The sequence below is a fragment of the Penaeus vannamei genome, chromosome 34 (genome assembly GCF_042767895.1).
Source record: "Penaeus vannamei isolate JL-2024 chromosome 34, ASM4276789v1, whole genome shotgun sequence".
In the NCBI taxonomy this organism is placed as follows: Eukaryota; Metazoa; Arthropoda; class Malacostraca; order Decapoda; family Penaeidae; genus Penaeus; species Penaeus vannamei.
The window spans coordinates 26423409-26445586 of NC_091582.1; the positions used below are offsets into that span (position 1 = coordinate 26423409).

Sequence of the window (22178 nt, forward strand, 5' to 3'; positions counted from 1 at the left end):
ACTATCAGCCCCCCCATGAACATTCCTGCCAGCGGCCTTGGGGGGAAGGGAGGTGGGGTGGGGTGGGGGGGGTTGCATGCACTTGTATCCTACTCCTGGGGCGTGGAAAACAGCTCGCCAACACACGGACCCCAAAATGACCTTGTGCAAGCATTTGCCACAAGCATCGCAATAATCTGGTTTTCCACGGCCCCTCGCGTAAAAAAGATACGGTAAATCCTAAAAAGATAACTAATAAATAAATGAACAAACATAAATACGATAAAGAAAGGTCAAATTGGAAAAAAAGGGGGAAACCAGTGAAGATAACGCTCCAGCAAATCGACCCACGTGGCCTTTCGGTGAAGATACCCACACCGACATGCCTAACGCATCCATGTTTTTCGTGTAACATATCAAAGGAGATGGTTTATCACTTCCTTGTGTTTGCGAGCGGAAAGTGATAGGATTTTTTTGAGTGTGTGTGTTTACGCTGCGAGTGTATAAAGTGCAGTGCCAAGAAATACCAAACTGTGGCCAAACATTTGCTTGTCAGTATATATACATAGTTCTTTTAAGAAGGTTAGGCAAGGAGGGTTGGGGGCTCGGATTATGTAATATTAAGGAGGTGAAGATGTCGTTTTTCTCCCCTCTCCCTCCGTCTCTCCTTTTCCTTCGAACGCTCCCCCCCTCTCTCCCTTTCCCTCGCTCTGTCTGTCTGTCTCTGTCTCTGTCTCTGTCTCTGTCTCTGTCTCTGTCTCTGTCTCTGTCTCTGTCTCTGTCTCTTCTCCTCTCTCTCTCTCTCTCTCTCTCCCTCCCTCACTCTCTCTCTCTCTCTCTCTCTCTCTCTCTCTCTCATTCTCCCTTTCACTCTCTCATTCTCCCTTTCACTCTCTCATATTCTCCCTTTCACTCTCTCATTCTCCCTTTCACTCTCTCTCATTCTCCTTTCACTCTCTCATTCTCCCTTTCACTCTCTCATTCTCCCTTTCACCTCACTTCTCTCTCTCTCTCTCTCCCTCTCTCTCTCTCTCTCTCTCTCTCTCTCTCTCTCTCATTCTCCCTTTCACTCTCCTCTCTCTCCCTCTCTCTCTCTCTCTCTCTCTCTCTCTCTCTCTCTCTCTCTCTCTCTCTCTCTCTCTCTCTCTCTCTCTCTCTCTCTCTCTCATTCTCCCTTTCAATTTCTCTCTCATTCTCCTTTCACTCTCTCTCTCTCTCTCATTCTCCCTTTCACTCTCTCTCTCTCTCTCTCTCATTCTCCCTTTCACTCATATTCTCTCTCTCTCTCATTCTCCTTTCACTCTTCTCTCTCTCACATTCTCCCTTTCACTCTCTCTCTCTCTCTGTCTCATTCTCCATTTCTCTCTCTCTCTCTCTCTCTCATTCTCCCTTTCACTCTCTCTCTCTCATTCTCCCTTTCACTCTCACTCTCTCTCTCTCTCATTCTCCCTTTCACTCTCTCTCTCTCTCTCATTCTCCCTTTCACTCTCTCTCTCTCTCTCATTCTCCCTTTCACTCCCCGTCTCTCTCATTTCCTCTCTCATTCTCCCTCTCTCTCTCTATTCTCCCTCCTCACTCTCTCTTTCTCTCTCTCTGCCTCCCCCCCCCCTCTCTCTCTCTCTCTGCCCCTCTCTCTCTCTCTCTCTCTCTCTCTCTCTCTCTCTCTCTCTCTCTCTCTCTCTCTCTCTCTCTCTCTCTCTGCCTCCCCTCTTTCTCACTCTATCTTTCTCCCTCCCTCTCTCTCACACTATATTTCTCCCTCCCTCTCTCTCACTTTATATTTCTCCCTCCCCCTCTCTCACTCTCTATCTCTCTCCCTCCCCTCTCTCTCACTATCTTTCTCCTCCTCCCCTCTCTCTCACTATCTTTCTCCCTCCCCTCTCTCACTCTCATTCTTTCCTCCCTCCTTCTCTCTCACTCTATCTTTCTCCCTCCCTCTCTCACTCTATCTCTCTCCCTCTCTCCCCTCTCCTCACTCTATCTTTCTCCCTCCCTCTCTCTCTCTCACTTATATCTTTCTCCTCCCCTCTCTCTCACTCTCTATCTTTCTCCCTCCCTCTCTCACTCTATCTTTCTCCCTCCCCTTCTCTCACTTATCTTTCTCCCTCCCCTCTCTCTCACTCTATCTTTCTCCCTCCCCTCTCTCACTATCTTTCCTCCCTCCCTCTCTCTCACTCTATCTTTCTCCCTCCTCTCTCTCGTCTCCCATTTTCTCCCTCCCCTCTCTCTCACTCTATCTTTCTCCCTCCCTCTCTCTCACTCCTCTATCTTTCTCCCTCCCCTCTCTCTCACTCTATCTTTCTCCCTCCCCTCTCTCTCACTCTATCTTTCTCCCTCCCCTCTCTCTCACTTTATCTTTCTCCCTCCCGTCTCTCTCACTCTATATTTCTCCCTCCCCTCTCTCTCACTCTATATTTCTCCTTCCCCTCTCTCTCACTCTATATTTCTCCTTCCCCTCTCTCTCACTCTATATTTCTCCCTCCCCTCTCTCTCACTCTATCTTTCTCCCTCCCCTCTCTCTCACTCTATCTTCTCCCTCCCTCTCTCTCACTCTATCTTTCTTCTCCCTCCTCCCCTCTCTCTCACTTCTATCTTTCTCCCTCCTCTCTCTCACTCTATCTTTCTCCCTCCCCTCTCACTCTATCTTTCTCCCTCCCCTCTCTCTCTCTCTCTATCTTTCTCCTCCCTCTCTCTCACTCTATCTTTCTTCCTCTCCCTTCTCTCTCACTTATCTTTCTCCCTCCCTCTCTCTCACTTCATCTTTCTCCTCCCCTCTCTCTCTATATATTTCTCCTTCCCCTCTCTCACTCTATATTTCTCCCCTTCCCCCTCTCTCTCACTCTATATTTCCCCTCCCTCCCTCTCTCCTCACTCTCTATATTTCCTCCCTCCCCCCCTCTCTCTCACTTATATTTCTCCTCCCTCTCTCACACTATATTTCTCCCTCCCCTCTCTCACTCTATACTTCTCCCTCCCTCTCTCTCACTCTATCTTTCTCTTCCCCTCTCTCTCACTCTATATTTCTCCTTCCCTCTCTCTCACTCTATATTTCTCCCTCCCCCCTCTCTCACTCTATATTTCTCCTCCCTCTCTCTCACTTCTATATTTCTTCCTTCCCCTCTCTCTCACTCTATATTTCTCCCCCCCCTCTCTCTCTATATATTTCTCCTTCCCCTCTCTCTCACTCTATATTTCTCCCTCCCCTCTCTCTCTCTCTATATTTCTCCCTTCTCTCTCTCACTCTATATTTCCTTCCTCCCTTTCACTCTCTCATTCTCCCTCCCTCTCTCTCACTCTATATTTCTCCTTCTCCCTCTCTCACTCTCTCATTTCTCCCTTTCACTCTCTCTCTCACTTCTCCCTTCCACTTTCTCATTCTCTCTTATCTTTCACTCCCTCCCTCTCTCACTCTCTATTTCTCCCTCCCTCTCTCTCACTTATCTTTCTCCCTCTCTCTCTCTCTCTCTCTCTCTCTCTCTCTCTCTCTCTCTCACTCTATATTTCTCCCTTTCACTCTCTCTCTCCATTTCTCTCTCTCTCTCTCTCTCTCTCTTTATCTTTTTTTACTCTCTCTCTCTCGCTTTATATATTTTTTACTCTCTCTCTCTCTCACTTTATTTTTCTCTCTCATTCTCCCTTTCACTCTCTCTCTCTCTCTCTCATTCTCCCTTTCACTCTCTCTTTTCACTCTATACTTCTCTCTCTCTCTCTCTCATTCTCCCTTTCACTCTATATCTCTCTCATTCTCTCATTCTCTCTCTCACTCTTATCATTCTCCCTCCCACTCTCTCTCTCTCTCTCTATATTTCTCCCTTTCACTCTCTCTCTCTCTCACTCTATATTTCTCCCTTTCACTCTCACTCTCTCTCTCTATCATTCTCCCTTTCACTCTCTCTCTCTCTCTCATTCTCCCTTTCACTCTCTCTCTCTCTATATTTCTCCCTCCCTCTCTCTCTCACTCTCTATATTTCTCCCTCCCTCTCTCTCTCACTTTATATTTTCCCTTTCACTCTCTCTCTCTCTATATTTCTCCCTCTCACTCCTCTCTCTCACTCTCATTCTCCCTCTCACTCCCCGTCTCTCTCATTTTCACTCTCTCATTTCTCCCCCTCCCCTCTCTCTCTACTTCTCCCTTTCTCACTCCCCCGTCCTCTCTCACTCTATATTTCTCTCTCTCATTCTCCCTCTCTCTCTCTATTTCTCCCTCCCCTCACTCTCACTCTCTCTATATTTCTCCCTCCCCCTCTCTCACTCTATACTCTCTGCCCCTCCCCTCTCTCTCACTTACTATTCTTCTTCCCCCTCTCTCTCTCTATATTTCTCCTCCCTCTCTCTCTCTCTCTATTTCTCTGCTCTCTCTCCCCTCTCTCTCACTCTATATTTCTGCCTCCCTCTCTCTCTCTCTTCTCTCTGCCTCCCCTCTCTCTCTCATCTTTCTGCCCTCCCCTCTCTCTCTCTCTATCTCTCTGCCTCCCTCTCTTTCTCACTCTATCTTTCTCCCTCCCCCTCTCTCTCACACTTATATTTCTCCCTCCCCCTCTCTCTCACACTATATTTCTCCCTCCCTCTCTCTCACTTTATATTTCTCCCTCCCTCTCTCTCTCTCACTATCCTTCCCCTCTCTCCTCACTCCTCCCTCCCCTCTCCTCTTCACTCTATCTTTCTCCCTCCCCTCTCTCTCTCACTCTATCTTTCTCCCTCCCTTCTCTCTCACTTCTATCTTTCTCCCTCCCCTCTCTCTCACTATCTATATTTCTCCTTCCCCTCTCTCTCACTTTATATTTCTCTCCCTCCCCTCTCTCACTCTATCTTTCTCCCTCCCTCTCTCTTTATATTTCTCTCCTCCCCTCTCTCTCACTTATCTTTCCTCCCTCCCCCTCTCTCTCACACTATATTTCTCCCTCCCTCTCTCTCACTCTATACTTCTCCTCCCCTCTCTCTCACTCTATCTTTCTCTTCCCCTCTCTCTCATCATATTTCTCCCTCCCCTCTCTCTCACTCTATCTTTCTCCCTCCTCTCTCTCTCACTCTATCTTTCTCCCTCCCCCTCTCTCTCCCACTCTATCTTTCTCCCTCCCCCTCTCTCTCACTCTATACTCCTTTTCTCCCTCCTCTCTCTCACTCTATCTCTTCTCCCTCCCCCTCTCTCCACACTCTATCTTTCTCCCCACCCCTCTCTCTCACTCTATCATTTCCTCCCTCCCCTCTCTCTCACTCTATCTTTCTCCCTCCCCCTCTCTCTCACTCTATACTTTCTCCCTCCCCTCTCTCTCACTCTATCTTTCTCCCTCCCCTCTCTCTCACTCTATCTTTCTCCCCTCCCTCTCTCTTCACCTCTATACTTCCCCCTCTCCCTCCCCTCTCTCTCTCACTCTATCTTTCTCCCTTCCCCCTCTCTCTCCCCACTCTATATTTCTCCCTCCCCTCTCTCTCACTCTATATCCTTTTCTCTCCTCCCACTCTTCTCTCACTCCTATCTTTCTCCCTCCCCCCTCTCACCTATATTTCTCCTTCCCCCTCTCTCTCACTTATATTTCCTCCTCCTCTCTCACTTCATCTTTCTCCCTCCCCTCTCTCTCTTTATATTTCTCCTCCCCTCTCTCTCTCACTCTATCTTTCTCCTCCCCCCCCTCTCCTCACACTATATTTCTCCTCCCCCTCTCTCTCTCACTCTATCTCTTTCTCCCTCCCCTCTCTCTCTCTCACTCTATCTTTCTCCCTCCCTCCTCTCTCTCACTCTATCTTTCTCCCTCCCTCTCTCTCACTCTATCTTTCTCCCTCCCCTCTCTCTCACTTCTATCTTTCTCCCTCCCCCCTCTCTCTCACTTATATTTTCCTCCCCCTCTCTCTCACTCTTATACTCTCCTCCTCCCTCTCTCACTTCTATCTTTCTCTTCCCCTCTCTCTCACTCTATATTTCTCCCTCCCTCCTCCTTCTTTTTCACTCTATATTTCTCCCTCCCCCTCTCTCACTTCTATATTTCTCCTTCCCCCTCTCTCTCACTTATACTTCTCCCTCCCCTCTCTCTCTCACTCTCTATCTTTCTCCTCCCCCCTCTCTCTCACACTATATTTCTCCCCCCTCTCCCCCCTCTCTCTCACTTATACTTCTCCCTCCCCCCTCTCTCTCACTCTATCTTTCTCTCTTCCCCCTCTCTCTCACTCTATATTTCCTCCCTCCCCTCTCTCACTTATATTTCTCCCTCCCCTCTCTCTCACTCTATATTTCTCCTTCCCCTCTCTCTCACTCTTATATTTCTCCCTCCTCTCTCACTCTATATTTCTCCCTCCCTCTCTCTCTCACTCTATCTTTCTCCTTCCCCCTCTCCCTCTCACTCTATCTTTCTCCCTCCCCTCTCTCTCTCACTCTATCTTCTCTCCCTCCCCTCTCTCTCACTCTATATTTCTCCCTCCCCCCTCTCTCACTTTATATTTCTCCTTCTTCCCTCTCTCTCACTTATATTTCTCCCCTCCCCTCTCTCTCTCTCTCACTCTCTATATTTCTCCCTCCCCTCTCTCTCACTCCTATATTTCTCCCCTCTCCCCCCTCTCTCTCACTCTATATTTCTCCCTCCCCCCTCTCACTTTATATTTCTCCTTCCCCTCTCTCTCACTCTATATTTCCTCCCTCCCCCTCTCTCTCTCACTCTATATTTCTCCTTCCCCTCTCTCTCACTCTATATTTCTCCCTCCCTCCCCTCTCTCTCACTTCTATATTTCTCCCTCCCTCTCTAGCTCACTCTATCTTTCTCTTCCCTCCACTCTCTCTCACTCTATCATTTCTCCCTCCCTCTCTCTCTCACTCTATATTTCTCCTCCCCTCTCTCTCACTTCATCTTCTCCCTCCCCTCTCTCTCTGCTTCTCCCTCCCCTCTCTCTCACTCTATATTTCTCCTTCCCCTCTCTCTCACTCTATTTCTCCTTCTTCCCCTCTCTCTCACTCTATATTTCTCCCTCCCCTCTCTCTCACTTCTATATTTCTCCCTCCCTCTCTCCTCACTTATATTTCTCCCCTCCCTCTAGCTCACTCTATCTTTCTCTTCCCTCACTCTATATTTCTCCCTCCCCTCTCTCTCACTCTATATTTCTCCCTCCCCTCTCTCTCACTCTATATTTCTCCCTCCCCTCTCTCTCACTCTATATTTCTCCCTCCCCTCTCTCTCGCTCTATATTTCTCCTTCCCCTCTCTCTCACTCTATATTTCTCCCTCCCCTCTCTCTCACTCTATTTCTCCCTCCCCTCTCTCTCACTCTATATTTCTCCCTCCCCTCTAGCTCACTCTATCTTTCTCCCTCCCCTCTCACACTCTCTTTTTCTCACCCCCTCCTCTCTCACATATATATAATATCTATAATATATATACATATATACATACATACATACATACACACACACACACATAATATATATATATATATATATATATATATATATATATATATATATATATATATATATATATATATATATATGCTTTCATCCATATAGAGAGTTTTACATACATATAAAAAGATCTATGCATGAATACAATGGAAATATACAGACTGGTTCTGCATGTTACTTTTAATCTATCTGTCTTTTTACGAGCTTCTTCCGTTCATGTATGCTTGTCTACCGATTCCTTATCAAAGGGAACGCCAGGGAGCCGCCCGGAAACAACCGCCCGACTCTATTCAAAACCTCGAAATTCGCGCCAAAACAGTCAGCGCGGAACAACACACGCGCTGGCCTTCGGAATCCGCAAAGAGAACCAGGTGACGGGACAAAGGGCGAGCCTACCGGGCACAAAACAGCAACGGGGGATAAACAAACTCGCCAAAGCACTCGCAGTCACGTTTCGGGGCGCTGACAATGGGTTCGGTCGTGTCAGGTGACTTGACACGACACACGAGCGACACACATACGCAACGTGACACCGTAAACACATACAGGCGGAATCCACATGGCCGGACTGTAAATATTATGCGGTGACCGAAACCCAATATGTGGTTCGCATCTCGGTCTTCCCGCTCGTCGGGGAAGCCGGATGACCGGTTCCAGTACGTTTCTACAGTCGCCCCGACATCCAGACTGTTCGAACCAGTTCGTAATTCGTGGGAAATCCCTCTTGGCAATGGCTATTGCAGGAGAAAAATTCGCTTCACTTTTTGAGGATATCCATTACTATGTAAATCTCGACCCGGGAAAGCTGACGCAACGCGCGAGAAAAAGGTCGACAATAGACGAGAAAATTGGCGAAAAATCTGCAATTGCGAAGCCGGCTCGAATCTAACCACTCACGGCTGTTTGCGCGCCGCCGAGGGCCGGCCGGCACCAGCGATTGCACAAGTGGCTCCAATTTCTTCCTATTTCACCTTTTTTTCTTCCTTTAGTTGTTGGTCGGCCTTGATGTCAAGCCAATCTACCGTCGTTAACCCGAGTTGCTATGCAGACCTCAGCCCAGCGCGCGCCACGGGCTTGGGAGGCAGAGAGGGCGAGGATAAAACGCGGCGCACTGCCTGCTCTCGGCCGTCGCGTGACTCAGATCCTCTGCCTATCCTTGAGACAAATCCTGAACGCGTGAATCATGTCTCCCTTGTCACTGTCCCGAGCGCCAAGGGTAAGCAACAAAGGTTATTAAATTAACTCTATTCGTTTCTTTTCTTTCTTCATCTCCCCCACTTTGTCTCCTGCCTCAGCCTCTGCCTCGTGTCTCTCTCGTTATCCCTCATTCTCTTTTTCTCTCTTCTCCCATCCCTCCTCTCTCTATCTCCCAAGAAAATACTCCCAAATCCAGCCCTCTCACTCATCCACACTCCCACTCATCCTAACTCCCACTCATCCTCCTCACTCCCCCCCTAAGAAGCCGCGGAGACACACGACGCCCCGCCACAAACTGCAGGCGCTAAAATGCACACAGAAGCTCGCACGAGTGACCTTCGCCACGAGTACCTGTCGCAACACAGTGCACTCGGGCCTAAAGCTGACCAACCAGCGGGTCGCCTTTCCACTGCGCCTGGGACGGAGGGGGTGGGGGTGGGGGGAGAACGGGGGTCGGATGGAGAAAGGGGCTGGAAGGGAACAAGCTGAGAGGAATGGTACAGGTTGATTAGGGAGGTCAGGGAGAGGAGGAGGAGGAGGAGGACGAGGGAATAAGGGAGAGAAGGAGTAAGGAATGGAGAAGAAAGAGAGGGGGGAGAGACGGAGGGAGGGAAGGAGAGGGAGGGAGGGAGGGGAAAGGGAGGGGGAGGGAGAGGGAGGAGGGAGTAGGGAGAGGAGGGAGGGAGGGAGAGGAGAGAGAGAGAGAGGGAGAGAGGGAGAGAGGAGAGGGAGAGGAGAGAGAGAGAGAGAGAGAGAGAGAGAGAGAGAGAGAGAGAGAGAGAGAGAGAGAGAGAGAGAGAGAGAGAGAGAGAGAGAGAGAGAGAGAGAGACAGTCAGTCAGTCAGTCAGTCAGAGACAGAGAAGGAGAAAGACCGAATCAGAGACACACAGACAAACAAACGAAAGACGGAACAAGATAAGAACAAACGCGAGAACAAAAATTAAGACACAGCCAGTAAGAAAGCACAGCCAAACCCCCGCCCGTGAGCATGCCGCCCATGCCTGCTGCGCCCCACCCCGCGAAAGAGCACGGGAGCGAATGCAACCCAGTGGACGCGGAGCCGAGAGAAAGTGAGCATGCAGGTCGCTGACCCGCCTCCGCAGGGAAGTCCCCAGCCCTCGGTGACTCCCGCTGGCGTCTTAACTACTGTGTGAAAGAAGAGGATGGAGGAGGAGGAGGAGGAGAGAAGGCAGGAGAGGCAGCAAGGGAATGAATAGAGGGAGTGGGAAGGATGGATAAAAAGGGGAAAGAAGAGGATGGAGGAGGAGAGAAGACAGGAGAGGCAGCAAGGGAATAAACAGAGGGAGTGGGAAGGATGGATAAAAAGGGGAAAGAAGAGGATGGAGGGGGAGGAGAGAGAAGGCAAGAGAGGCAGTAAGGGAATAAATAGAGGGAGCGGGAAGGATGGATTAAAATGGGGAAAGAAGAGAATGGAGGAAGAGGAGGAGGAGGAGAGAAGGCAGGAGAGGCAGCAAGGTTAAGGGGAATAAAGAGAGGGAGTGGGAAGGATGGATTAAAAGGGGAAAGAAGAGGATAGAGTAGAGAGAGAAAAGGCAGGAGAGGCAGCAAGGTTAAGGGGAATAAAGAGAGGGAGAGGGAAGGAAGGATTGAAAGGAGGAAGAAGAGGATGGAGGAGAAGGAGAGAGAGGAGGCAGGAGAGGCAGTAAGGTTAAAGGGAATAAAGAAGGAGAAATAAATACAGGGAGTGGGAAGGATGGATAAAAAGGGGAAAGAAGAAGGATGGAAGAGGGGAGGGAGGGAGAAGGCAGGCAGGAGAGGCAGCAAGGTTAAGGGGAATAAAGAGAGGGAGTGGGAAGGGATGGATTCAAAGGGGGGAAGAAGAGGATGGAGGAGAAGGAGAGAGAGGAGGCAGTGAGAGGCAGTAAGGTTAAAGGGAATAAAGAAGGAGAATAGCCAGGGGAGTGGGAAGGATGGATAAAAAGGGGAAAGAAGAGGATGGAAGAGGGGGAGGAGGAGAGAAGGCAGGCAGGAGAGGCAGGAAGGTTAAGGGGAATAAAGAGAGGGGATAAAGAGAGGGAGAGGGGAGGATGGATTAAAAGGGGGAAGAAGAGGATGGAGTGAAGAGGAGAGAAGGCAGGAGAGGCAGCAGTTAAGGGGGAAGAAGAGAGGAGTGGGAAGGATGGATTAAAAGGGGGAAGGAGAGGATGGAGGAAGAGGAGAGAAGGCAGGCCAGGCAGCAAGGTTAAGGGGAATAAAGAGAGGGAGAGGGAAGGATGGATTAAAAGGGGGAAGAAGAGGATGGAGGAAGAGGAGAGAAGGCAGGAGAGGCAGCAAAGTTAAGGGGAATAAAGAGAGGGAGTGGGAAGGATGGATTAAAAGGGGGAAGGGGAGGAGAGAGGAGGAGAGAAGGGAGGAGAGAGGCAGCAAGGTTGGGGGAATAAAGAGGGGGATAAAGAGAGGGAGAGGGAAGGATGGATTAAAAGGGGAAGAAGTGATGGAGGAAGAGGAGAGAAGGCAGGAGAGGCAGCAAGGTTAAAGAGGAATAAAGAGAGGGAGTGGGAAGGAAGGATTAAAAAGGGGAAAGAAGAGGATGGAGGGAGAGGAGAGAAGGCAGGCAGAGGCAGCAAGGTTAAGGGGAATAAAGAGGGGGAATAAAGAGAGGGAGTGAGAAGGATGGATAAAAAGAGGAAAGATGATGGATGAGGAGAGAGAGTAGGCAGGAGAGGCAGTAAGGGAATAGAGGAGTGGGAAGGATGGATAAAAAGGGGAAAGAAGAGGATGGAGGAGGAGAGAGAGAGAGGAGGCAGGGGAGGCAGCAAGGTTAAGGGGAATAAATAGAGGGAGTGGGAAGGATGGATTAAAAGAAAGAAAGAAAGAACGGCAAAAAGAAGGAGAGAGAAAGGAAATGGTGTGTTTAATAAACATGGATAACTTCCCTGATCTTTGTGACTTTCCTAAAATCCCAAAACGTTATCCACATCACGCGGACCGAGAGAGGAAGAGAGGAAGGGAAGGAGGGAGAGAGGAAGGGAAGGAGGGAGAGAGGAAGGGAAGGAGGGAGAGAGGAAGGAAGGTGGGAGAGAGGAAGGGAAGGAGGGAGAGAGGAAGGGAAAGGAGGGAGATGGAGGGAAGTGAGGGGGAGAGAGAGAGGGGAAGGGAAAGAGAGAGAGAGGAAGGGAAGGAGGGAGAGAGGAAGGGAAGGAGGGAGAGAGGAAGGGAAGGAGGGAGAGAGGAAGGGAAGGAGGATGAAAGGGGGAAAGGAGAATCAGAGGAAAGAACAGAAGGAAGAAAGGAGGGAGGGAAAGAGAGGTAGGCAGAGCTTCATATGTTTAATAAACATTGATAAAGTGATCCGGTTTGAAATCCTCTCATTGCCAAATTTTCTCTTGTCATCCCTTTGAAGTGCTCGAGCGTGCGTGCGTGTGCGTGCGTGTGCGTGCGTGCGTGTGCGAATGCGTGTGCGTGAGTCATATATTCTTACTTCCCTATACAGCGACACCATCCTAAATCCTCCCACTCAGTCCGTCCGTCATGCTGACACATCCTTCCCCTGCCACTGCAAGCAACATGCAAGCACCCTGGAGTCCCTCTTCCTGCCTATCCCTCCCCCCCCCCTCATATTCAGCTCACAGGGCACTTTTCTCGTCAAAGCATCACTCGAATATTGCAAACGCATGCACGCACAAACTCCGCCACTTCCGGTTATCAACATCCGTATCTCGTTCTTCCTTCTTCCTCTTCCTCTTCTCCCTTCTCTCCTATCCATCCAGCGCCCTATCGTTTCGACCCTTCTTATTCTTTTCTCCGGCTTTCCTCACTTTTCATCCTTCCTCTCTCTCTTCCTTTCCCCTCACCGTCCCTCACCTCACCCAATTCCTTCCTTTGTCTCTCCTCCCTCCTCTCTCCTCCCCATTTCCTTCATTTGTCTCTCCTCCCCTATTACTTCCTTTGTCTCTCCCCCTTCCTCTCTCCTCCTCTCTCCATCCACGACGTGCGTTAGCGCCGCCAAGGTCCTTCAGATCAGCGACCGGCCGTCCCTTGCCCCCGCCCTCCCCCCTCCCTCGCGCCCGCCGGATGCTGGGCCGACGGCGATGGCTGGCCGCCGACGGACTGCCATCGTCGTCGGTTCCCTGTCGCTTTCTGGTGTCTCCTGTCGCCGGCTGTTGCTTTCTATGATCGCTTCTTCTCTCTGTGGCTCTCTGTCGTTTTCCATCGCCTTCGGATATTTTCTATCGTCTTCTGGTGTTTTCTATTGCCATCTGTTGTTCTCCGCCTATCTGTTGCTTTCTGTCGCTTTCAGTCTGTTGGCGTCCATCGGCGTCTGTTTGTCCGGCGCTGCACAGAACAAAGGCAACAATACCAACACAAACAATACGAACGAGGCCAACAAAGGCAATAACGATAAATTACGATAACAACAACATTTGTCATCACTGTCGGACTTCCACAGCGAATCGCCGTCAGGAAAGTCATCGAAGGTCCACACGGCAGCGTTGCTCGCCCTCCCCGACTCTGCGCTTTCTCTTCCTATGATTATGGGAGAGGAAATGGCGGGGAGAGAGATAAAAGAAAGGAGAAAGATGAGAGAAGAGCGAAATGTGCGAGGAGAGAACATAGAAAAAGTGAGAATAGAGAAGAGAGACGAGAGAAAAGAGCGAGGAGAGGAGAGAATATAGGAAAAGTGAGGAAAGAAAAGAGAGATCACACAGAAGAAGAGAAAGGAGAGATCAAAAAGAAAAGTGAGAAAAGAAAGTTCACACAGAAGAAGAGAAAGGAGAGATCAAAAAGAAAAGAAAAAAAGGAGAAAGAAACGACCGGCACGAGAAAAAGCGCGGGGTCACCCTGGACCGTCCGCGCAGGAGGACGAGCGGTGGCGTCGCCGTCGCCGTCGTCTGCGATTACTGTCATTAGCAGGCGGCGTTCCCAGGCGGGTCCGCCGTGGAAGGGTCTGGCGCACTTCGGGCAGAGTGAGGGAGACGAGAGATAGGGGAGGAGTGAGGGAGAATTGAGATGAGGAAGGAGTAAGGGAGATGAGGAAGGAGTAAGGGAGACGAGAGATAGGGGAGGAGTGAGGGAGAATTGAGATGAGGAAGGAGTAAGGGAGACGAGAGATAGGGGAGGAGTGAGGGAGAACTGAGATGAGGAAGGAGTAGGGGAGACGAGAGATGAGGGAGAAGGAGTGAGGGAGAACTGAGATGAGGAAGGAGTAGGGGAGACGAGAGATGAGGGAGAAGGAGTGAGGGAGAACTGAGATGAGGAAGGAGTAGGGAGACGAGAGATGAGGAGAAGGAGTGAGGGAGAACTGGAGATGAGGAAGGAGAGGGGAGACGAGAGATGGGGAAGAAGGAGTGAGGGAGTAGCTGAGATGGGGGAAAAAGGAGTAGGGGAGACGAGAGATGAGGGGAGAAGGAGTGAGGGAGAACTGAGATGAGGAAGGATAGGTAATGAGAGATGAGGGAGAAGGAGTGAGGGAGAACTGAGATGAGGAAGGAGTAGGGGAGACGAGAGATGGGGAAGAAGTGAGGGAGATAAGAGATATGGAAGGAGTGAGGGAGAGATGAGAGAAGGGGAAGAAGTGAAGGAGACAAAAGATGAAGAAGGAGTAAGGGAGACGAGAGATGAGGAGGGAGTGAGGGAGAGGTGAGGTGGGGAAGGAGTAAGGGAGAGAGGAGAGAAAAGGGGGGAAGAAGTGAAGGAGACAAAAGATGAAGAAGGAGTAAGGGAGACGAGAGATGAGGAGGGAGTGAGGGAGAGGTGAGGTGGGGAAGGAGTAAGGGAGGCGAGAGATGGGGAAGAGGTAAAGGAGACAAGAGCTAGGGAAGGAGTGAGAGAGGAGGAAGGAGACAAGAGATGAAGAAGGATAGAGAATGAGAAACAGGAAGGAGTGAAGGAGAGGTGAGGTGGGGAAGGAGTGGAGGGGGACGAAGGATTGGGAATGAGTGAAGGTGACCGAGAGATGGTGAAGGAATGACGGAGACAAGAGATGGGGAAGGAGTGAGGGAGGCGGAAAGGGAGAGGAGGGGGTAGGATGAGGGGGAGGGGGAGGAGGGGAGGGAGGGAGGGAGGGAGGGAGGGAGGGAGGGAGGGAGGAGGAGGCAGGGAGAGAGAGAGAGAGAGAGAGAGAGAGAGAGAGAGAGAGAGAGAGAGAGAGAGAGAGAGAGAGAGAGAGAGAGAGAGAAAGAGGGAGGTAGGGACGGAGGGGAGGGAGAGGGAGAGAGAGGGAGAGAGAGGGAGAGGGAGAGAGAGAGAGAGAGAGAGAGAGAGAGAGAGAGAGAGAGAGAGAGAGAGAGAGAGAGAGAGAGAGAGAGAGAGAGAGAGAGAGAGAGAGAGAGGGGGGGGGGGCGTGCACAAACACAAACAAACCCTTTTACAAAAAACAAACAAAGTTCGTCTGATAAAACAACATCAAGACAAAAATAAAAATAAAGAAATAAAGTCATTTTATCTCCCTCCATTCCCGAGCAGTCCATCAGCTGATAGCCTGTGTTCGTGACCCTCCGCCATCAACGAGGGTTTATGCGCCTAATTACCTCATTGCGGCGGAAATGGTTAGCCCGATGATCACCGATGACAAAAAAAGAAAAAAAGAAAGAAAGAAAAAAAAGAAGTACCATGCTAATTAAATAAGATTTGTTACGATGTATTTAAGAAGCTGTACACTGTTCATTCTTATTCCCACGGAAAATTTGAGTTCGCACGTACAGTACGGGTACATTCATGTGTGCGTATATGTATGTGTAGGTGTAGAATGTATATGCGTACTTAAAAGTGTGCTATTGTATGTTTACATGTATATGCATCTACACGTGCAGCATATGTTTATGTATGTCAGTGTGGCGTTGGTGATATGACGAAAGCTAGAGTAATAAAAAATATACAACATTCAGAGAGAGAGAAAAAAAGTAATTGCGCTAGGGACTGCGCCCTGCTTGCATGCGCGCCAAAGCAGCGTAAGACTATTAATGTAAAAAACCCTGAATACAAACATAGAGGCCATTACTAAAATGAACGCCTAATTACATTTTTTTATCCGTTATGTTTGATGTTGCTTCCGCCTTTCTCGTCAGCTATCAGAAGGACATGTCGTTAATGCATGTTTCAAGTTAAGTACCGGGTGGAATTTTACCTGTAAATAATGGCATAATCACAACGGAACAGCCAGTACTTCAGCTTTAATTGCGACAATTAACCCTATGCCATGAATTAAAAAATAAATCTGAATTAGTTTCCCTTTCAGCTTTCGTCTTCCACGAACCTGAAAAAAATGTCACAGAATTGCATGCATGTATGTGTGTGTGTGTGTATGTGTGTGTGTGTGTGTGTGTGTGTGTGTGTGTGTGTGTGTGTGTGTGTGTGTGTGTGTGTGTGTGTGTGTGTGTGTGTATGTGTGTGTGCATGGACGCTGCATGCTTCCTCACTTTTCCCGAATCATGCGGGCTCACGGTGCTCCACCTGCTCCCTCTCGCACCTGCTCATCGCCTCCCGGGGCTGGCACGTCTGTCAAGGAATCCACCTGCCCTGCCTCCCCTTCACCCAACCCTCCCCCCTCCCACCTGCCCTGCCTCCCCTCCACCCAACCCTTGCCCCCTCCCAACTACCCTCCCCGTACCACCCAACCCTCCCCCCTCCCACCTACCCTCCCCCTACCACCCAACCCTCCCCCTCCCCACCTGCCCTGCCTCCCCCACCACCCTACCGTCCCCCCTACCACCTACTCCTCCCCCTACCACCCAACCCTCCCCCCCCTACCAGCCAACCCTCCCCCTTACCACCTGCCCTACTTCCCTACCACCCAACCCCTCCCCCTACCGCCTTCCCTCCCACCCTCCACTCCCCTCCACCCTCCACACCCTCCCACCCTCCACTCCCTCCTCCCTCCCACCCTCCGCTCCCCTCCTCCCTCCCCCTGTCCCCTCCACGTGCAAAAATCGGCTCGCCAAAACAACCTTGATATTTGCCAGTGTTTTCATTTAGAGCAGAAGTTGTAAAAAAAAAAACGATGGCCGTGAAGCTCCATCTCCCTTGATACAACGCACAACGCACATATTGCAGATTATCTACTACTGCACGTCTGCTTCTCTCTCCGTCTTCCTTCCTCTCTCCTCTGTTCTCTTCTTTCTTTCTTTCTTTCTTTCTTTCTTTCTTTCTTTCTTTCTTTCTTTCTTTCTTTCTTTCTTTCTTTCTTTCTTTCTTTCTTTCTTTCTTTCTTTCTTTTTTTCCTTTTCTTTCCTTCTCCATCCCGCCCTCCTGCTTGCTTGCCAACGCACCAAGCCGCCTGCCCTCCCTCCTCTCTCTTCCCTCCATCCTTTCCTTCCCTTCCCTTCACCCTCCCCTTCCCCATCCCCTCCCCTGCTGTTTGCTTGCCTATGCACCGGGCCGCTAACCCTCCCTCCCCCTCCTCCCCCTCCCCTCAGTCGACTCCAACCACTGCTATTTTGGACGCAACCCTTTTCCTTGTCGGTGCGTGTAACATGTGATTCTTTCCTCCTCCTCTCCCCTCTCTCCTTCCATCTCTCTCCCTCCCCTTTTCCCTTTTCCCCCCTTTTCCCCCTCTCCTCCCTCCCTCCTCTTCCCATCCCTCCCTCTCTCCTCCCCTCCCTCCTCTCCTCCCCCTCCCTCCTCCCCCTCTCCTCCCCTCCCTCCCTCTCCCTCCCTCCCTCCCCCTTTCCCCCTCTCCTCCCCCTCCCTCCCTCTCTCCTCTCCTCCCTCCTCCCCCTCCCTCTCCTCCCCACAGGCAACTGAGACAAAAAAAGTAGAAGCATTTCCCTCTCTTTGAAATTCTCAGCCAATCTCTCTTCTATTTTTTTTTTCAATCCTTCTCCCTCATGTATCTATTTACGTTTTTTCTCTCCCTTTTGCTCTACTACTCTCTTCTGCCGGTTTTCATGGTTCTCTCCATCCTTTCTACATTCCTTCCTTCCTCCCTCCCTCCCTTTCTTCCTTTCTTCCTTTCTTCCTTCCTCCCTTTCTTCCTTTCTTTCTTCGTCTCTTTCACATCTGCCCAACCCTCTTTATAATACAAAATCAACACTAGAGAAAATATTTGGAAAAATGCTCTAACAACGTCGGCTAAAAAATAAGAAAAACAAGAAAAAAAAACAACAACGGAAGAAGGAAGAAAAAAAGGAAAATAAAAATAAGAAAAAAAAAATCAACTGGTTTCTGGGCGACCGGTTAATTGTTCGATATCTGCTTCTGCTTCTTGCTCGGTCGGTCCCGCTAATCTTCAGCCGGTGATTCTGGGACCAAGAGATTTGACAGATTTTCCCAGTGCCTTCGTAATGTTGAAAAAGTCACGCATGAGCATCTTCCGTTGCATCGTCAGGCACCGATACAGACACAACAGACACTCATATACAGGGATACAAACACACACAATATATATATATATATATATATATATATATATATATATATATATATATATATATGCGTGTGTGTGTGTGTGTATGTATTTGTATGTATGTATGTATGTATGTATGTATGTATGTATGTATGTATGTACGTATGTATGTTCTTGTGTGTGTGTGCAATTTTATATGTATACATGTATATATGCATATACACATATATAAATATATCTATATATAAAACGTATATATAAGATATATAAATATACATATAAATAAATACATACATATAAATAATAATGGATAAATACATAAATAAATCTCTCTCTCGCTCTTCTCCCCTTTCTTTCTTTCTCCCCTTCTTCTCTTTCTCTTTCTTTCTTTCTTCTTTCTCTTTCTTTCTTTCTCTCTCTCTCTCTCTCTCTCTCTCTCTCTCTCTTTCTTTCTTTCTTTCTTTCTTTCTTTCTCTCTCTCTCTCTCTTCTCTCTGTCTTTCTATCTCTCTCTTTCTCTCTCTTCGTCCCTCTCTCTCTCTCTCTCTCTCTCTCTGTCTCTCTCTCTTTCCCTCTCTCTCTCTTTCTTTTTCTCTTTCTTTCTCTCTCTCTCTCTCTCTCTCTAATATATATATATATATATATATATAAAACTGTCGTAGATCTCCAGCTTCTGCCCCTGCACACCTGCACGGGCGGCGGGCAGGTGCGGCGCTGGATGCAGAGCGAGGCTGCAGGACACGCAAGGACCGCCGCCGGTTGCACAGACGCCGCCATGTCTGGGTTATTGCATGGCTTCACCTCTCGCTCGCCCGTCGCCGTCGCCTCCTCTTTCGCAACTCATTCGATTTCCTCTTTCCACTCGCTCCTCTCCTCTCTCCGTTTCTTTCTCTTCTACTTTTTTTATTTCTCCTTATCATCTTTCTTTCTTTCTTTCTTTCTTTCTTTCTTTATTTATTTATTTATTTATTTATTTATTTATTTATTTATTTATTTATCTATTCCTTCCTTCCTTCCTTTCTTCCATCCTTCTTCCTTCCTTTCTTTCTTTTTTTCTTTTTTTCTTTCTTTCTTCCTTTCTCTCTCTCTCTCCCTTTCCAACTCTCTCCCTCTTCCCCTCATTCGTCCCTCCTCATACCCACTCTTTCGCCCCCATTCTCCTTCACTCCTCCTCCCCCTCCCCCCTCCCCTCATCCGTTCCCCCCCCCCCCCCCCCCCCCCCTCCGCACCCCCCCCCCCCCACCCCCCCCCCCGCCACGGCCACGCACACTGGACCGCCCCCTGCAATGACGCTCCCCCCCGTCACTTTTGGTGTCCCCTGTCTCAGGGGGGGCCCTTTGACACCGTGTAGAGGATTCTGTCGCGTCACTTAGCACATTCCATCTACCTTGTGGGGAAAACAGGGCCCACCCTTTTTTGTGTGTGGGGGGGGGGGGTTTTGGTGTGGTGTGTGTGTGCGCTTGTGTGTGTGTGTGTGTTTGTGTGTGTGTGTGTGTGTGTGTGTGTGTGTGTGTGTGTGTGTTTGTGTGCGGTGCGTGGGGGGTGTGCGGGGTGCGGGGTGCGTGGGGCGGGGCGTGGGGTGTGTGGGGGGGGGGGGGGGGGGGGGGGGGGGGGGGGGGGGAGAGGGGGAGGGGGAGGGGGGAGGGGGAGGGGAGAGGGGGGGAGGGGGAGGGGGAGGGGAGGGGAAGAGGGGGAGGGGGAGAGAGAGAGAGAAAAAAAAAAAAAAAAAAAAAAAAAAAAAAAAAAAAAAAAGAGAGGGGGGGGGGGGTGTATATGTACAAGTGCAGGTAAGTCTGTAATCGCTACACCCCTCGCACTCGTGTACGTACACATTCTCTTTAAAATACACTAAATAAAAAAAGCGACACAGACTTGAATTCCCAAGGTTAATTTCTCTCGGCCCGCACCTGCTACGCCGGTCAAAATTACAGTTCTCGGGTGACCTCAATTCTCCGATTCCCGATAGATAGAGTGGAATCCGTTTTATTGCAACAGTTTCTTAAAAATGCCCCTGGTAAGTATTCGTATATATGGAGCAGATGGGACTTCATTAGCATACTGAAAGATGCAAATTTTCTAAGGAATTAAAAGACGACGATGAATTATGGTCTCCACTGCCATTAACAACAATGTTAATGATAAGAATAATCCTTTTTATCAATATCATTAGTTATCATCGTTTGTTTTTGTTACTATTGCCATTATTATCGTTACTGTTGCAATAACGTTAATAATAATAATAACAGCAGCAGTAACAGCAGTAGCAGTACTAGTAGTAGTAGTAGTAACAATCATCATTATTATCATTACCATTATCATTATCATCATCACTATCATGATCATTAATTTCATTATTATTATTACTATTATTATCATTATCATCTTTATCATTATTATCATCAGTAGTAGTAGTAGTAATAGAAGTAGTGGTAGTAGTAATAGAAGTAGTAGTAGTAGTAATGTTATTATCATTATCATTACTATTATTACTAATATCATCTTCATTACAACAACAACAATAGCAAAAACGATAACAATAATAAGCTTTAAAAAAATAATAACAGTACCAACAAACACAGCAATAACGTAAAAACAGCTGTTCTCTATCACCGCTCACATTAAAATTCACTCCAAAGTTTCCTACTGACGTCAAAGACCCCGCCATTTTTTTCCCGCCATTCTTGTCCTTCCCAGATATCCTTTATTTTCCTAATTTTGCTACACTGAATATCCAAAGAAGAAGAAACGCCGTGAGGTCAAATAATCTATGATTAGTTATACCTCTTTTTAGACCAAAAAAAATCGAGAATTACTGTACGTGAAAAACAAACAAACAAAAAATGAAGACGCGCCATTAAATGATCGTTCTCCGCCCCTCAGGCATCCGTGAAACGTATTCCCCATATACAAGAAGTCACGTGGTTCTAGCAGCACTTTCTTTCCCCCGAGACCGGGATGATTATAAATCCAAAAACAACGAAAAAAGGGGGAAAAAGTACCCAACCGCCTGAAATGGAAGCGTCATGGCTGCATTTCTCTCTCTCTCTCTCTCTCTCTCTCTCTCTCTCTCTCTCTCTCCCCCTCTTCTTCTCTTCTCTCTCTCTCCTCCCCCCCCTTCGACGCTCGCCAGCGCCTGCAAAGTAAAACCCGGGACGTCATGCCAAACCCTCAAAAAAAAAAAAAAGGGGAAAAAAAACCTAAAACTCCACCTAAGCGAGACATGATCCATCCGGCTTTCTAAAGCACGCGCAAGGCAGACCTACTCTTACTCTTCTCTGTCAGTAAATGCAAATCCACGAAACACATTTCGTTACCACTTATCCACAAAAAATTAATAATTTTATTTCGTTACCACTTATAAAAAATTAATAACTATATTTCGTTACCACTTACCCACAAAAGTTTAATAATTTTATTTCGTTACCATTTACCCACAAAAATGTAATAACTTCATTTCGTTATCACTTACCCACAAAAGTTTAATAACTCTATTCTTCGATGAAAAAAAAACTATTTCTAACGAAGATGAACAAAAATACCAAGTTCCTCTGACCACGTCCACCGTACACTTTCCCACGCACGAAAACAAAACCCCTAATCTGTACTCGTGACACACTAAATTAAATGATAACGTATCGGACAAGAAATGAGTCATTTTTTTCATTGTACTGAGCCCCCCCCCCCCCCCGTACCCGACTCGCACTTACAGGGCGACTACAAGAACTGAGAACTTTGCCCCGGTTATCAAACTCCTGTCTGCTGGTTCTCTTACTCACACGACTTCCCGGGGGAAAAAGGGGGAAAGGGGGAACCCCCCTGGGTCTCCTCCTTTTCACCCCCCCCCTTTTTTTTTTTTTAAAAAAAAAAATAAAAATTAATAATAATAATAAAATGCATGTACGGGTATCTCCTTGTCTGCTGGACTAACTTTGTCTTTGTTGTGTAGTAACTATACCGGACGAGCATCCGTTTGTATGCATGTGCGTATACAATCATTGACGCATTTCATTCGTGTGTGCGCGCATGTGTTCGTAAAATGGGCAAGGGAAAGAAGGGGGCGGAAGGAAGACAGGAAGGAGGGAGAGAGGGAGAGAGGTAGGGAGGGAGGGGGGGGAGGGGGGGGGGGGAGGGAGGGAGGGGAGGGAGACAGGGTGAGAGGGAGAGGGAGAGACAGAGGGAGAGAGGGAGAGAGAGAGAGGGGGGGGAGGCAGGGGGGGAGGGGGGGAGGGGGGGAGGGGGGAGAGAGAGAGAAGAAGAAAGAGAAGAAGAGAGAGAGAGAGAGAGAGAGAGGAGAGGGGGGAGGGAGGGAGGGAAA

At 48.6% G+C, this 22178-nt stretch overlaps 1 protein-coding gene across 1 annotated transcript in view; it reads right to left on the reverse strand.

Moving 5' to 3' along the window:
- Window positions 1-22178, reverse strand: part of LOC113830489 (lysoplasmalogenase TMEM86A) — a 63872-nt gene that overhangs the window by 12882 nt on the left and 28812 nt on the right. The gene's annotated exons all lie outside the window — the stretch shown is intronic.